Source organism: Piliocolobus tephrosceles, chromosome 15 (genome assembly GCF_002776525.5).
Source record: "Piliocolobus tephrosceles isolate RC106 chromosome 15, ASM277652v3, whole genome shotgun sequence".
Taxonomy (NCBI): Eukaryota; Metazoa; Chordata; class Mammalia; order Primates; family Cercopithecidae; genus Piliocolobus; species Piliocolobus tephrosceles.
The window spans coordinates 64644788-64661088 of record NC_045448.1 but is presented as its reverse complement, the minus strand read 5'-3'; the positions used below and the strand labels follow the sequence as shown (position 1 = coordinate 64661088).

The following is a 16301-nucleotide window of genomic DNA, read 5'->3' as shown; positions in this document are numbered from 1 at the left end:
AGACGGGTTGGGGGGGTCACCTAAGGTCAGGAGTTCAAGACCAGCCTGGCCAACATGGTGAAACCGTCTCAAAAAAATACGAAAATTAGTGAGGCATGGTGGCGGGCACCATGCAACCCCAGCTACTTGGCAGGCTGAGGCAGGAGAATCGCTTGAACCCGGGAGGCGGAGGTTGCAGTGAGCCAAGATCACGTCACTGCACTCCAGCCTGGGTGAAGAGAGCAACTCCGTCTCAAAATAAAAAACCAAAAAAAAGTTGTCAAAATCTGGAATCGTGAGGGGCAGCAGGTGAATTGGATCAGGTATATAGGGACAAGAGAATGACAGGTTCACACAGGCTGATATCTACAGCTAGGAGCTCCCAAAGTAGTATGGGCTCAGGTGGCAGCTGCAGAGGGGTAGTGGGAGGAATCCCCCACTGTGAGTCTTCCAAAGTTGTTTTGCATAGGGGTTGGGGAAGAGAGAACAAGCAGTTTTTTGGAGATTGGTCTCTCTCCCCAAGCCCCATCCCTCTTTTTCTCTGTCTCCCTCTTCTCTCTCATAAACACACCCACCAAAGAAACCCTCCAAATTTTGGAATAAGTATAGCTTCTCAAGGTGACCAGATTGAAAGAAACAGTGTTCACTTGAGTGTGTGAATTCTAACATGTTTCTTAGTGTCATTTCTGTATTAGTCATACTGCATGAATGCAAATGTTGATTCTATTTTTCATTGATTTTATTCAAAGAACTCAACTGTGACAGGAATCCCTGAATCAAGTATACTATGCAAAGTTGGTATCTTGTTGCAGAGCTAATATAACTATGAAGTGATACTTGTCATGATGAAATTAAAGTCAAAGATACGACTCTTGGGATGTAACCTTTTGCAGAGAAGCATTAAAAGAATGTTTTTCTGCTTTGGTATATGCTATAGGATTTTTAAAGTTTGAGAGTTAACAATCAAGAGTTTCTTTGCAGCTGCTTTTATGGTTTCATTATTGCTACTGACTTCAAATATAGCCATATTTATTTACCAAAGTGTTTTAATTCTTCTTTAAATACAAAAGGACCATTGAAAATGTTGTCTGGGTGGAATTTCACAAATACAAGGAATTCTTCAGATAAGGCATGGGTCCAAACCTTAATCCAGTCTGGCCTCAGATACCAGTCCTTAAATGTTCCTTTATCAAAGTAGGTAACAATGGGCAGTTATTCGTTGTAAATAAACTAGGGACTAAGTGAGGGGAGTTAGAAATATCAAGAGAAGCAGTTTGTCCTTCGGAGAGGATTTGGTTGTACTGAAGCCAGCGTTTCCTATTTTTTTATAACATACTTTTATTTTTAACTCCTTGGCTCTGTGGTCATGAATCTCATTACCTGGCCATTCTATGGGAACAAAGTAATTCAACCCTTTGGCATCAATGAATTAATACGTCTTCTACCCTATTTTAGTTCCTTGGGTCTTTGGTGCTGGCCCTATGTATGGAATTAGACTTGTAACAGCAGATGGTCTCAGACTAACAAATTTACAGCCTGTTTATTTTGGGAGCTCAGTAGGCTCTTTGAAATAAAACAAAATTGGAGCTTTCTTTTTTTTTTTTTTTTTTTTTGAGACGAAGTTTTGCGCTTGTTGCCTGGGCTGGAGTGCAGTGGCGCAATCTCAGCTCACCACAATCTCCGCCTCCCGGGTTCAAACGATTCTCCTGCCTCAGCCTCCCAAGTAGCTGGGATTACAGGCATGCACCACCATGCCTGGCTAATTTTGTATTTTTAGTAGAGCCAGGGATTCTCCATGTTGGTCAGGCTTGTCTCGAACTCCTGACCTCAGGTGATCCACCTGCCTTGGCCTCCCAAAGTACTGGGATTACAGGCGTGATGAGCCACTGCACCCAGCTGGAGCATCTTAAATGAATCCTAAAGTTATCTTCAGTCTAAGGAGCTTTTTAATCATTCAATGGCTAATGGAAAGGATAATCCAAATTATTTGTAGCTGAAACACTTTTGAAAGGGTATATAGTTTGGAGGACAGGGTACAGAGCAATGATCCAACATATCAAATTCTCTAACAACGAATTCCAAGGAATTTGTTCCTATTAGCTTGTATTGGAATGTAATTCTGTGTTGATCTGTGACACTAGTTCAAACATCTTTTTGATCTGCAAAAATGTTTTGTCATAATGGGAATTAAAATAGAAAGCTGATCTTCACCTTTTCATTCATTCCTTCATTATGATGAGTTAAGCCTGCTGACCAACGAAATGTCTTACAAAATGGGAGGAACATGAGCAAAATAATTGACATAACAAGGAGAAATACACACTTTTACTCTGAGAATATTACATTAATTTGACTTTGTCATTATTGTTGTTATGACTGACATTTTGGACTACTGATTAACCTGGATTTCCAGATATCCTTGGCCTGATTTGTAAGTACATCTGTAACCACAGGACCAAGTGTCTGCTAGAGAGAGGGTCTGCAATAAGAAGCTCATACCTCATTGAGTGAAAATACTTCAAAAACATCTATTTTGTTACTTTGTTTCTTTAAAGTTTCCCTTTATGTGGAAAGGCTTTATTTAGAGAACTAGGTATAATTAAACAAAAGGGAATCTTAGGTAGTGACACTATTTTCCTGGCTGGAAAAAACACATTGACTCTTGAGGTTCTTTATGTGCTTCTGTTTGCATGGTTCATTTCCAGCTAACACAGCATTTCTGAAATGCCAGCATTTGCTTTTTGTTTTCTGGTGTTGTGTCTAAGCAAACTAATATGGGTGCCAAGAAGATAATGCTGTGTGTTTAATGGAATGCCAGATCATCAGTTCTTTTTGAAATGGGGTTTGAAGTAGTTATTATGTTAATAAATCTAAAATGTGATCCCCTTTGTTGACCAATTATTTTCTCCTGAAGAAAAACTATCCTATGACCAGCAATCTTGCAGACATATATTGGGACTAATATATACTGGAATGAATGGATAAAAGTACGAATAATGCAATACATCATAATCAATCTGATTAGAAAAACAGCTCAGAGCAAAATTATCTGATAATTTAAGATACCAGAATTCTTTTTTTTTTTTTTTTTTTTGTATTTGTATTGGAATTTAATTATATGTTGACCCAAGACACCTTTCCATTAGCTGTTACCAAAATCTCTTTTTTGGTATTTTAAATTAGTAGTGTGATTGGTACTTGTATGATTGGAAGTTAAACTATCAGATGTTATTCTGCTTCCTGAAGGCTAGGGGGGCTTTGTCAATAAAGTAAGGGTCTCCTCTTAAATGGAGGTCTTTCCAAGAGAATAAAATATTTCCAGGAGACCTGAGGAGATTATGAAAAATAAGATGTCTTGCATACAGTCAGCCTGCAGTTAAATATTCATTGAATATTTGAGCAGATTAGAACTGGAGCCTTCATCCTGCATGTGTTGAAGAACTATTTTTACTTTTCTAGCAACCTTAAGATCACTGGATAGGAGAGGAACTCCACTCTTGAGTGGAGAAGGAAAGTAGGAAGAGTCTGGACTGACAGTTGTGATAAGCCTTTTTCTCTCTCCTTGTCCTGTGGGACTCCTGGGGAAACCTCAAACATGGAGGCCTATTGACGACTTAAATTGGAAAGCAAGAGCTGATTTTAATTTGATCTTTTTTTCTGCTTGAGTATCACAATTTACAATGCTCTGTTAAAATTAGTGATTTTTTAAAAGAACATTAAAGATGTCTAGAGGGGAATTCTTTCTTTTCACTCACCATGAGAGTGGTTGTTACACAGAATATCTCTTAATTGCCTGACTACACAGACATGTTTATCCACTAGGAAAGTGAAGCACGTTATTAAAAACTGAGTACCTACTTTGGGTTCATTTATTCAGTAAAAATACGTTGAGCTGAGAGGCTCTGGAAATACAAAGATGAATAAAATAGACATGGTCCCTACCCTTACAACGCTGCAGTCTTGCAGAAGGTAAATAAGCAATTACAATATGGTGTAAGTGCTAGAGCAGAAGGAAAGATCTTTGGAGAACAATTTGGAAGTTCCTCAAAAAACTAAAAATAGAACAACCAGACGATCCAGTAATCCCACTGCTGGGTATATACCCAAAAGAAAGGAAATCAGTATATTGAAGGGATATCTGCACTCCCATGTTTATTGCAGCACTGTTCACAATATCCAAGATCTGGAAACAATCTACATGTCCACCAACAGATTAATGAATAAAGAAAGTGTGGTACCATACACAATGGAGTACTAATCTGCCACAAAAAAAGAATGAGCTCCTTTCATTGCAACAACATGGATGGAACTGGAGGTCATTATGTTAAGTGAAATAAACCAGGCACAGAAAGACAAAGTTTGCATGTTCTCACTTATTTGTGGGAGCTAAAAATTAAAACAGCTGAACTCATGGAAATAGTAGAAGCATGGTTACCAGAGGCTGAGAAGGATAGTGGGGATATGGGGGAGAAGTGAGGAGGATGGTTAATGTGTACAAAAAATAGAAAGAATGAATAAGACCTAGTATTTGCTAGCACAACATGGTGACTATAGTAAAAAATAATTGTACATTTAAAAATAACCAAAAGAGCAAAATTGGATTGTAACACAATAAATGCTTGAGATGATGGATACTCCATTTACCCTGATGCGATTATTACGTATTAACATGCCTGTATCAAAGTATATCATGTACCCCATAAATCCATACACCTTTTGTGTACCCACAAAAATTAAAAATTAATTTTAAAAAAGAGGAAGAAGACCTTTGGGAGCACATAGAAGGGGTGCTGAACCAGACTCTGGAAATCAGAGAAGATGCTGTAGAAGGAAATGATAGGAATCAGGGACCTGAAGGAAAAGGGAGATAGCTAAAGATGGGGGCAGAGTAGCAGGTGGGGAAAGTGGGAAGAGGATTCCCAGCAGAAGGAATGGCTCAGTTTTTGCAGTGACTCAGCACCAATAGAGAGTAGTGCATACTTGAGAAAATGGAATTGAATGTGGGTAAATGGAGAGTAAAAGGAGGTGAGTGGCAAGAAGAGGCCAAAGACACAGGCAGAAGACACATCGACAGGCTTTTGTAAGCCAAGTCTAGATGTTGAGCTTTATCCTATGGGCCATAAGGAATCACAGAATGGTGTGATTAAATCTCAGTGCTTCAGGCAGGCGCAGTGGCTCACATCTGTAATCCCAGCACTTTGGGAAGCCAAGGCAGGTGGATCACCTAAGGTCAGGAGTTCAAGACCAGCCTGGCCAAGATGGTGAAACCCTGTCTCTACTAAAAATACAAAAATTGTCCAGGCATGGTGGTGGGCACCTGTAATCCCAGCTACTCAGGAGTCTGAGGTAGAAGAATCACTTGAACCTGGGAGACAGAGGTTGCAGTGAGCGGAGATCATGCCACTGCACTCCAGCCTGGGTGACAAAAGTGAAACTGTCTCAAATAAATAAATTTCCACATTTGAAAGATCACTGTGGCTGTACTGTGGAGAATGGGTGTGGAAGACTGGATGCAGAGAGAGAGAAAGTTACAGAGTAGCCCAAGTGAGAGATGATGGGGAACTGGAATAAGGGAAGTAGCAGTAGGAATGGAGAGAGATGAATGAGTCTGAAACATATATAACATATGTAAAAATAAACTTGGCAGGGCTTTATGATTGATTAGATGAAAGTGGAGCCATGACTGGCTTGGGCAATTAGATGGATGGTAGTTTTGATATAGGAGGTAAAAAGAAATTATTTAGGCAGAGAGTGAGGGTAAGAAAGTCCTCGATAAGGTTTTCCTTTTAATGAAAAGCAGCCCCCACATCATTTTCTTTTCTAACAGAGTGCAGCCTGTGAAATAAAGCTGCAGACATACAAAGGCAAACTGGAAGCTTGCACGGGTGAATGCCGGCAGCTGTGCCAGTAGGGAAAGGCTACCTGTGGGTTGGCACGTTCAACATGGTGGCTCCATCTTCCCTTTTCCCTGCCTACCACATGTACAGTAAGGAACAGACAACATGGCACTGGCCAAGTAGAAAATTCGTTTGCATAATAAGAGGATTGGGGTGGGGTGATTAGGATTAGACTGAGATTAACATTTAAGGGGATGAAAGAAAAGAAACCCATAACAAAGACCAAGGGTAAGAGCTGTCAGAAAAAAAAAAGAGAAAACCAGAAGAGATCAATGGCACAGAAGCCAAGAGACAAGAATCATTTAAGGAGAGATGGTTTGCGATGTCACATTACTGAGGAGCAAAGTAAACTGAGGACTGAGAAATGTCCAGTAGATTTAGCTACAAGGGAAGTTGGCAACCTTGACAGCATTTTCATGGAGTGGCGGAAGCTGAAGCCATACTTCAGAGGTTTTGAGAAGATCCTTAAGGATGAAGAAATGGACCCAGAAAAGTCAAGTAGTTTGGCTATGGTCGGGAAGAAAAGGAGAGAGAGAGGGCTCAGTGCAGCTTCCACCTCCTGGGTTCAAGTGATTTTCCCCCAAGTAGCTGGGACTACAGGGGCTTGCCACCACGCCCAGCTAATTTTTTGTATTTTTTAGTAGAGACGGGTTTTCACCACGTTAGCCAGGATGGTCTCCATCTCCTGACCTCGTGATCCGCCCGTCTCTGCGTCCCAAAAAGCTGGGATTACAGCCGTGAGCCACCGCGCCCGGCCGGTAAGTTCTTATCTAAAGGCTTCTTATATCTTCCCTCTGAAATAAGCAGAGGTCAACCGCTAAGAAGTGGGAGAAGGAGGAGTGAAAAGTTTGAGGAACATAAATGCCTGAAGTGGCTACCAGAGAGAATTGGAGAGACTGCTATGCAGCACTGAAGGCCCAGTTGAGGTTGGTGAACACACCTGATATTGGAATTGATCTGCTTAGTCATATGATTTAATCATCAGCATTCAGAACTCCCCATATTGGGGTGTGAGACAGTTAGATTGGCCCAATATTATCATATTAGTTGTGTTTGGCTACAAATGACAGAAAAGTCCAAGTAAGAATTGCTTAAACAGGAAAGAGGTTAATTGCTCTCTTATATAAAATTCCAGGTAGATGAATAAGGCTAGAATGGAGGTCTATGATGTCAGGAATCCAGATTCTTTCTAGCTCCTTTCTTTGCCATCCTTGGTGTTTGGCTTCCATGTTGTGGTTCAGTACAATTTCTCCAGCTCTATTCATTTTGTTTGCATTCAGCCAACAAGAGGAAGTATCAGAAGAGGGGCATATATGAAACTGTCTTTGCAAAAATTATAACGGTGAGAAAATATGACAGTGAAAGAGATCTGACCTAACCCAACTCCATCTTGCCTTTAACCTCCAAGCTGCCCTTGTTCATTCCTGGGCACAGGCCAAACTAACTTTGGGAGAAATTTAGTTTATAGTTTAACTTTGAAATAAAGATGATAATGAAACCATCTTTGCAAAAATTATAACAGTGAAAAAATTAACGACAGTAAATGAGATCTAATCTAACCAATCCCCATTTTTCCTTTAATCTGCAAACTGCCCTTAATCACTCCTGGGTTTGGGCCAACCTAACTTTGGGAGACATTTAGTTTATAGCTTAAATGATAATAGCCCCTCCCCAAATCTAAACTGTGAGCTAATAAAAGACCACCAGGGGGGCCGGGCGCGGCGGCTTAAGCCTGTAATCCCAGCACTTTGGGAGGCCAAGACAGGCGGATCACAAGGTCAGGAGATTGAGACCATCCTGGCTAACATAGTGAAACCCCTTCTCTACTAAAAAATACAAAAAACTAGCCGGGCGAGGTGGCCGGCGCCTGTAGGCTGAGGCAGGAGAATGGCGTGAACCTGGGAGGCGGAGCTTGCAGTGAGCCGAGATCTGGCCACTACACTCCAGACTGGGCGACAGAGCGAGACTCCGTCTCAAAAAAAATAAAAATAAAAAAATAAAAGACCACCAGGTTAGGAGGATAAGAGGAGCATCAATTCTGCTAAGCTGTCTATGTAAACAATTTCCAGCCATTATTCCGGAGGTCACAAGATTTACAACTTCCTCAATTATTCCTGCAGAAAACATCATTATTGTAGAACCTAAGATTGGCCTTTTGAGATATCTTTTCAGGTTTGCATTTCTGACCACAGTGGCTCCATGCAGACCCATCAAGCAGTCTTGTGGTCTCACCTGAAAGCAAACTATTTTCCACATCCCTATGATTGCACTCCCATCTAATCAGCAGCACCCCTTCCCTGGCCCTCCAAAGTATCCTTGAAAAATTCTAGCCTTGGAATTTTCAGGGAGGCTGATTTGAATAATAATAAAACTCTGGTCTCCTGTTCAGCCACCACTGTGAATTAAACTCTTTCTCTGTTGCAATTCCCCTGTCTTATAATTGGCTCTATCTGGGCAGTGTGCAAGATGAATCTATCAGGTGGTTACATATGCCACTTCTACTTAAATCCATTGACTATAGCTTAGTCCCATGGCACATCTAGCCACAAGGGAAGCTGATAAATGTAGTCTTTATCATGAATGACCATGTGCCCAGTTAAATTTATGAGGTCCTATTTTTCAAGGGCAAGAGAAGGAGAGCCCCTGGGAGACACTAAGAGTCTGTCAACCTAAAGAAAGAAACTGAGGCAAAATTAATATAGGCTGAGAGTTTGGCCCAAAGTTGAGGACTGCAGCCTGGGAAATGCTAGGAAGTGCTCCAGAGGAAAAGGAGAGGCTCAAGGTCTTAAAGAAAAAACGATGGATCAGGAGAGGGGGCAATTACAAAAGTTTTTGGTCAGGAATTCTCATTGGTTTACAGAAATAACACTGATATGTGATTGGCTATACATTGTTGTACAACAGGGTATAAGTTACGGTGTCCAGTATATGGCATTACAAGATTAATTTATAGCTATTGCTGGAAACACTCCATCTAGAGCCCATACAGCAGGCAACTATGAAATGATTACTAAACTCAAGGGCACAGTGGAGGGGGGAGATGGGATGTGACCGTCATCATATTTCAATGCCTCTGTGGTCCTGATCATTTAAAGGAGGCTTGCATTCCTCAGATTAAGTTTCTTTTCTTTATCATTTCCCCCTTTTGATCAAAAATCTTTCTTCTTGAAAGCATTGATGATCAAAGTCTGAGTGTCAAAGTGTTCCTCATCACTGGGAAGACTCATTCCCGTATAGTCCTGTCTTAATCAGAGGTAAGGAGGACACATCTCAGGGAAGAAATCTTAAGAGCACCCAAAAGCTGAATTGTGATGGAATCACAGACTGGCAAGAGACCTCAGTCAAATCACTGATTTATATAGCTGTTAACACTTGTCGAATGATCTGTAGTCTTTGGAATGCCATGATTTTAATTTTCTCAGAAGTAAAACAATGAGAGATATATAGCATTAATAATTTGAATACTAGAAATATAATGCGCAGAAGGATTATAACAAAAAGAGAATTGGGATGACAGAACAATAACAAAAAGAAACTATTCCATTAGGGAGCCACCTAAAAACATCGAGAAGAAAATTAAATCCAGGTGTTTTTTTAAGAGTCTTGTTGTAGCCAGAACATAATTCCAAATTCAATCCAAATATTAGGTAAACAATAAAAAGTCAAAAACAATGGTCAAGGGCTAAAATCTGACAGTAGGCATACTACTAAAATACCATTTTTCTCTCTCCACTTCCCCCATTGTATCAAAGATAAATCATAGTAAGACCAATTTACTTGTAAAATAAGTTTTAGTCTTACTATACTTTGCCTGATTATTTACATAAAGTGCAGCAAGAATACTGATTGGCCATATAGTCTCCTTTTAAATTAGTTTTGCTGGAACATTTTCATAAAGAATTTCAGATTACACTTTTAAAAGCCTCTTGAGGCTACGAAGCCAAGCCAAGAAATCAGGTGAGTTCCTCTCTTCTCAAAGTCTCGAAATATCTTGAAGTTCCTGGGCCTGTCAGAAAGTGACATTCTTTACTCACAACAAGGTCAGGAATCTTGTAAGAAAACTGTGTAGACAAGGTACCAAGTCAGTCTTTTTCTAAGTCTGTTGGCTTTCTAACATCAATTTCAATCCCTCAAAGACTGGTGATAATCTAAAATACATTATTCCGGTCAATGCCTTGGTAAAATTACCAGTGTCTCCAACTGTGTCCTGTTACAAAGAAAACCCAAATTCTTATTGAACTTATGCAAATTACTATATTGCTAGAAAACAAGGATACTCATGTACTCATGAATAGTTTCTGAATTCTGGAGAAGACAGGTAGAGAGAAAGGTAAATGTCTCAATTTGTTCATAAAAGTATACTTTACCTGGCTGGGCATGGTGGCTCACACCTGTAATCCCAGCACTTTGGGAGGCCAAAGCCAGCGGACCACCTGAGGTCAGGAGTTCGAGACCAGCCGGAACACATGCTGAAACCCCATTTCTACTAAAAATACAAATATTAGCCAGGCCTTGTGGTGAGCTAATCCCAGCTACTCGGGAGGCTGAGGCAGAAGAATCGCTTGAACCTGGGAGGCAGAGGTTGCAGTGAGCCAAGATTGTGCCACTGCACTCCAGCCTGGGTGATACAGCAAGACCCCATGTCAAAAAAAAAAAAAAAAAGTATACTTTACCCAATTGCTGTTGGCCATAAATAACTCACAAGCTATTATATCTTGACTCTGGAAAACAAAACACAAAAAGAATCAGCAATTTTTTTTTTGACATGGAGTCTCGCTCTCTCTCCCAGTCTGGAGTGCAGTGGCATGATCTTGGCTCACTGCAAACTCCGCCTCCTGGGTTCAAGCGATTCTCCTGCCTCAGCCTCCCGAGTAGCTGAGATTACTGGAGCATGCCACCATGCCCATTTAATTTTTTGTATTTTTAGTAGAGACAGAGTTTCACCATGTTAGCCAGGACGGTCTAAATCTCCTGGCCTTGTGATCCACCCGCCTCAGCCTCCCACCTCGCCTGGCCTTTTTTTTTTTTTTTTTTTTTTTGAGATGAAGTTTTGTTCTTGTTGCCTAGGATGGAGTGCAGTGGCTCAATCTCGGCTCACTGTAACCTCTGCCTCCCAGGTTCAGGCGATTCTCCTTGCCTCAGCCTCCCCAGTAGCTGGGATTTCAGGCGCCTGCCACCATGCCCAGATAATTTTTGAATTTTTCATAAAGACAGAGTTTTACCATGTTGGCCAGGTTAGTTTCAAACTACTGACCTCAGGTGATCCCCCTGCCTCGGCCTCCCAAAGTGCTGGGATTACAGGCAAGAGCCACCGTGTCCAGACATAATCAGCAATGTTTTACACAAGAAGACATGAAAATAATTTCACTACTCCATCAATTCAGTCCCATGAAATTTAAGTCTTGTTCTGCTTAACGTTAGGTTAACAATCTTCATGAACCTGTCAGGTTTAGAGTTCTGGAAGTTTTTTTGTTTTTTGTTTTTTGAGACGGAGTCTCGCTATTGTCGCCCAGGCTGGAGTGCAATGGCATGATCTCGGCTCACTGCAACCTCCGCCTCCCCGGTTCAAGCGATTCTCCTGCCTCAGCTTACCAAGTAGCTGGGATTACAGGTGCCTGCCACCACGCCCGGCTAGTTTTTGTATTTTTAGTAGAGACGGGGGTTTCACCATGTTGGCCAGGCTTGTCTGGAACTCCTGACCTCCAGTGATCCACCCTCCTCGGCCTCCTAAAGTGTTGGATAACAGGCGTGAGCCACCGCATCCGGCGAGTTCTGGAAGTTTTTACGTAGTCCAATGGTACGACTTCCAAAATTATCAGATACCTATATTTAAGAGTACTTGTCATGGTCCTTTCCATGAATTTCCTTAAGAAAGCAGCAAATTTTTGACTGTTGCTGATTGTAAAATGCTTTTGAGAAGAATTAAAGTAAACCAATAACGGCTCGTGAATGACAAGACTTAACCACAGTTAAAGCCAAAGTTGACAAGAAATTTGGTTATTTTTGTGGCAACAATTTAACATAATATTCAGAATTATGGCTGATAACATATACCAATACATATTTTTGGGGGGGAAATTTCATATAATTTTGGAACACTTATTAATAATACATTTACATAAATATAATTCAAAGAAAATTAAATACTATTGGCTGGGCACAGTGGCTCATGCCTGTAATCCCAGCACGGTGGGAGGCCAAGGAAGGCAGATCATGAGGTCAGAAGTTTGAGACCAGCCTGGCCAACATGGTGAAACCCCATCTCTACTAAAAATACAAAAATTAGCCAGGCCTGGTGGTAGGTGCCTGTAATCCCAGCTACTCGGGAGGCTGAGGCAGGAGAATCACTTGAAACCAGAAGGCAGAGATTGCAGTGAGCTGAGATCGCCCCACTGTACTCCAGCCTGGGCAACAAGAGTGAAACTCCATCTCAAAGAAAAAAAAAAAATACTATTTGTTGTTTGACAATGCTTCCCATATGAATTTAAAATACCAAATAAGCTTAGTGTGTTTCTCTTGGACTTCCAAGTGTCCTTTGTTCAGTGTCCAAAAGTTAGTTGGAAGCCAAAAATACTTAATTTAGAATTTGAACTTTGATTTTGGGAAGTATGTCAAATATCAAAGGTTTAAAACAGTTGATATGAAAATAAGAAAGGTTTAAAATACTTGATCAAAATAGGATCACAGGTCACTGTACAAGTCATTCATTTAGCCAAAGTGATAATTTAAAGATTTCAAAAAACAACGACTTCTATTCTTTGATAGAAAAGGAGACTCAGTTTTTCAAATGATCAAAAGACCTACTAAAGACAGCATGAGACAAACAGAATTTGTCTCTCTCCCTCTTTCCAACTCCTTTTTTTTTGGCAGTTTACTTAAAAGGCAAACAAAAAATCTTTTACCATCTGTTATTATTCTTCTTGTGTTTTTTTTTGTTTGTTTGTTTGTTTGTTTGTTCTTTTTCTTTTTTTTTTTGTTTTTATTTTTTCTCTTTGTTCATCTGTTATTAATACTATGTAAAATCTAGTTTAAAAGAGAAAACTAGCTCTCTTCCTCGGCGCTGCCTACGGAGGTGGCAGCCATCTCCTCCTCGGCATCATGGCCGCCCTCAGACCCCTTGTGAAGCCCAAGATCGTCAAAAAAAGAACCAAGAGGTTCATCCGGCACCAGTCAGACCGACATGTCAAAATTAAGCGTAACTGGCGGAAACCCAGAGGCATTGACAACAGGGTTCGTAGAAGATTCAAGGGCCAGATCTTGATGCCCAACATTGGTTATGGGAGCAACAAAAAAACAAAGCACATGCTGCCCAGTGGATTCCGGAAGTTCCTGGTCCACAACGTCAAGGAGCTGGAAGTGCTGCTGATGTGCAACAAATCTTACTGTGCCGAGATTGCTCACAATGTTTCCTCCAAGAACCGCAAAGCCATCATGGAAAGAGCTGCCCAGCTGGCCATCAGAGTCACCAACCTCAATGCCAGGCTGCGCAGTGAAGAAAATGAGTAGACAGCTCGTGTGCATGTTTTCTGTTTAAATAAATGTAAAAACTGCAAAAAAAAAAAAAAAAAAAAGAGAGAAAACTAAATTGTACCTTTGCATCAATGTATTAAAGTTGAAGCTAATTTTAATAAAATTTTGTAAACAAGCTGGACACAGTGTCTGCCCCTTACCCAGCCCCACCTAATGCTCACATTTTAGGAGGCTGAGGTGGGTGGATCACTTGAGCCCAGGTGTTTGAGACCAGCCTGGGAAACATGGTGAAACCCCATCTCTGCAAAATATGGAAAAATTAACTGGGTGTGGTGGTGCACACCTGGGATTCCAGCTACTCAAGAGGCTGAGGTAACAGGATTACCTGAGCCCAGTGAGGTTGAGGCTGCAGTGAGCCATGGTCGCACCACTGCACTCCAGCAGGCAACAGAGACCCTGTCTCCAAAACAAACAAACAAACCTTGTAAATAGATCCATTCAATCTCAATCAGCTTTGACCATACAAGATAATAATATCTCCATAAAACTTTTACAACTTCTTCAACTTTTCCATTCTCTTTCTTTTCCCAATTTTCTATATCTATTCAGTTTATCTATCTCATTATTTCCTTCTTTTATTCCTCCAATTTAATACAACATATAAGTAACCTCTTAACTAGGCAAAATCACTTTTCCTTAACAAAAACTATATCCTCATGTCTTTTTCTTTTTCTTTTTTTTTTTTTTTTGAGATGAAGTCTCACTCTTGCCCCCCAGGCTGGAGTGCAATGGCATGATCTCAGCTCACTGCAACCTTAGCCTCCCAGGTTCAAGCGATTCTCCTGCCTCAGCCTCCTGAGTAGCTGGGATTACAGGTGCCTACCATCACACCCAGCTAATTTTTTGTATTTTTAGTAGAGACGGGGTTTCACCATGTTGGCCAGGCTGGTCTCGAACTCCTGACCTCAGGTAATCTGCCTGCCTCAGCCTCCCAAAGTGCTGGGATTACAGGTGTGAGCCACTGCTCCCAGTCTCATGTCTTTCTTATAATCTTCCTTATTAAAAACACCTCTTACTTTTCTGCTATATTCTGTATGTAGAATTGTTTTCCTTTAGTTTTAGTTACCATATGTTAGTCAGCATTTTAACTCTTTGTATTTATGGTGAAAATCTAAAAAGTAAGCAATTTTTAACTGTCAGTCAAGCACCAACTTGAATTTATGAATATTTGGCTGTGTCGCCCAGGCTGGAGTGCAGGGGTGCAATTTCAGCTCACTGCAACCTCTGCCTCCCGGGTTCAAGCAATTCTCCTGCCTCAGCCTCCCGAGTAGCTGGGACTGCAGGTGCATGCCACTATGCCCAGCTAATTTTTTGTATTTTAGTAGAGATGGGGTTTCACTGTGTTGCCCAGGGTGGTCTCGAACTCCTGAGCTCAGGCAATCCACCCGCCTCAGCCTCCCAAGGTGCTAGGATTATAGGCGTGAGCCATCCCGCCAAGCCTGAGACATAGGCTTTCTAATCGAACAATTTTTTAATGTGGAACAGAACATTTTTAGTATATCTAAATCCTTTTTGTTTTCTGAAGTAAGTTAAAAGCATGTAAGTTTAAAGTCATGATTAGTAATTAAAATCTTAGCATTATATCTTATTTGCAGATGATTTAGATTATCATCTGCAAGTAATACCTATTATTTAGTTTAGCAAAATCTTTTTTTTTTTTTTTAAGATGGAGTCTCACTCTCTTGCCCAGGCTGGAGTGCAATGGAGCAGCCTCAGCTCACTGCAACCTCCGCCTCCCCGGTTCAAGCAATTCTCCTGCCTCAGCCTCCTGAGTAGCTGGGATTACAGGTGCACACCACCACACCCAGCTAATTTTTGTATTTTTAGTAGAGATGGGGTTTCACCATGTTGGCCACACTGGTCTCAAACCCCTGACCTCGTGGTCTGCCCACCACGGCCTCCCGAAGTGCTGGGATTACAGGCATGAGCCACCACGCCTGGCCTAGTTCAGAAAAATTCTAAGGCTATAGCCCAAAAAGATTTGAAAACCCCTTTAAGTAAACATTTTATAAAACATAATAATTATTAAAAGTTCATTTATAAATGTCTACCTCATTTACATCTATTTTATTTATTTATTTTTAACAATAATGTTTGGAAAATTTTACAAGACACTGGACGAATCTATCCATCATCTCAAGTTAAATTTTCTATTCACCATTTTTATGATTGGGCAAGAATCTTAAATACGTATCTATTTTGTTGATAACTCAGAAGACATAGTTGTTTTTATTAAACCAACACTGTTAAACTAACCTTATTTACCAAAAGAGTTACTCAAGTCATTGTGAACTTTGGAAAGCATTTATTTGGGCTAATTTATGAGTGCTTATTTATGTATAAGTGCATTTGGTATCATGTAAACAATATACAAACACATGGATGTGCACAGGTATACATGAAATACAGACAAAGGGCCAGGTGCAGTGGCTCATATCTCCAGTCCCAGAACTTTGGGAGGCCAAGGTGGGAGGACCACTTGAGCCCAGGAGACGAAGGTTACAGTGAGCTGAGATCTCAGCACGGCACTTTAGCCTGGGTGACAGAGAAGAACTCTGTATGAAATATTTAAAAAGCCTGGGCACAGTGGCTCACGCCTGTAATCCCAGCACTTTGGGAAGCCGAGGCGGGTGGATCACGAGATCAGGAGATCGAGACCATACTGGCTGACACAGTGAAACCCCGTCTCTACTAAAAACACAAAAAATTAGCCAGGCGTGGTAGTGGGCGCCTGTAGTCCCAGCTACTTAGGAGGCTGAGGCAACAGAATGGTGTGAACCCGGGAGGCGGAGCTTGCAGTGAGCCGAGATTGCTCCACTGTACTCCAGCCTGGGCAACAGAGCAAGACTCCATCTCAAAAAACAAAAAAGTTTAAAAAACTTTATATAGATTTGA

At 40.9% G+C, this 16301-nt stretch overlaps 1 pseudogene across 1 annotated transcript; it reads left to right on the top strand.

Annotated features, from left to right (window-relative positions):
- The first annotated feature begins 6613 nt into the window (after positions 1-6613).
- LOC111550623 lies at positions 6614-13447 on the top strand (annotated as a pseudogene). Its single transcript, XR_002734121.3, has 2 exons — positions 6614-6634; positions 12904-13447. The product of XR_002734121.3 is annotated as a 60S ribosomal protein L32 pseudogene (transcript).
- Positions 13448-16301: the final 2854 nt, after the last annotated feature.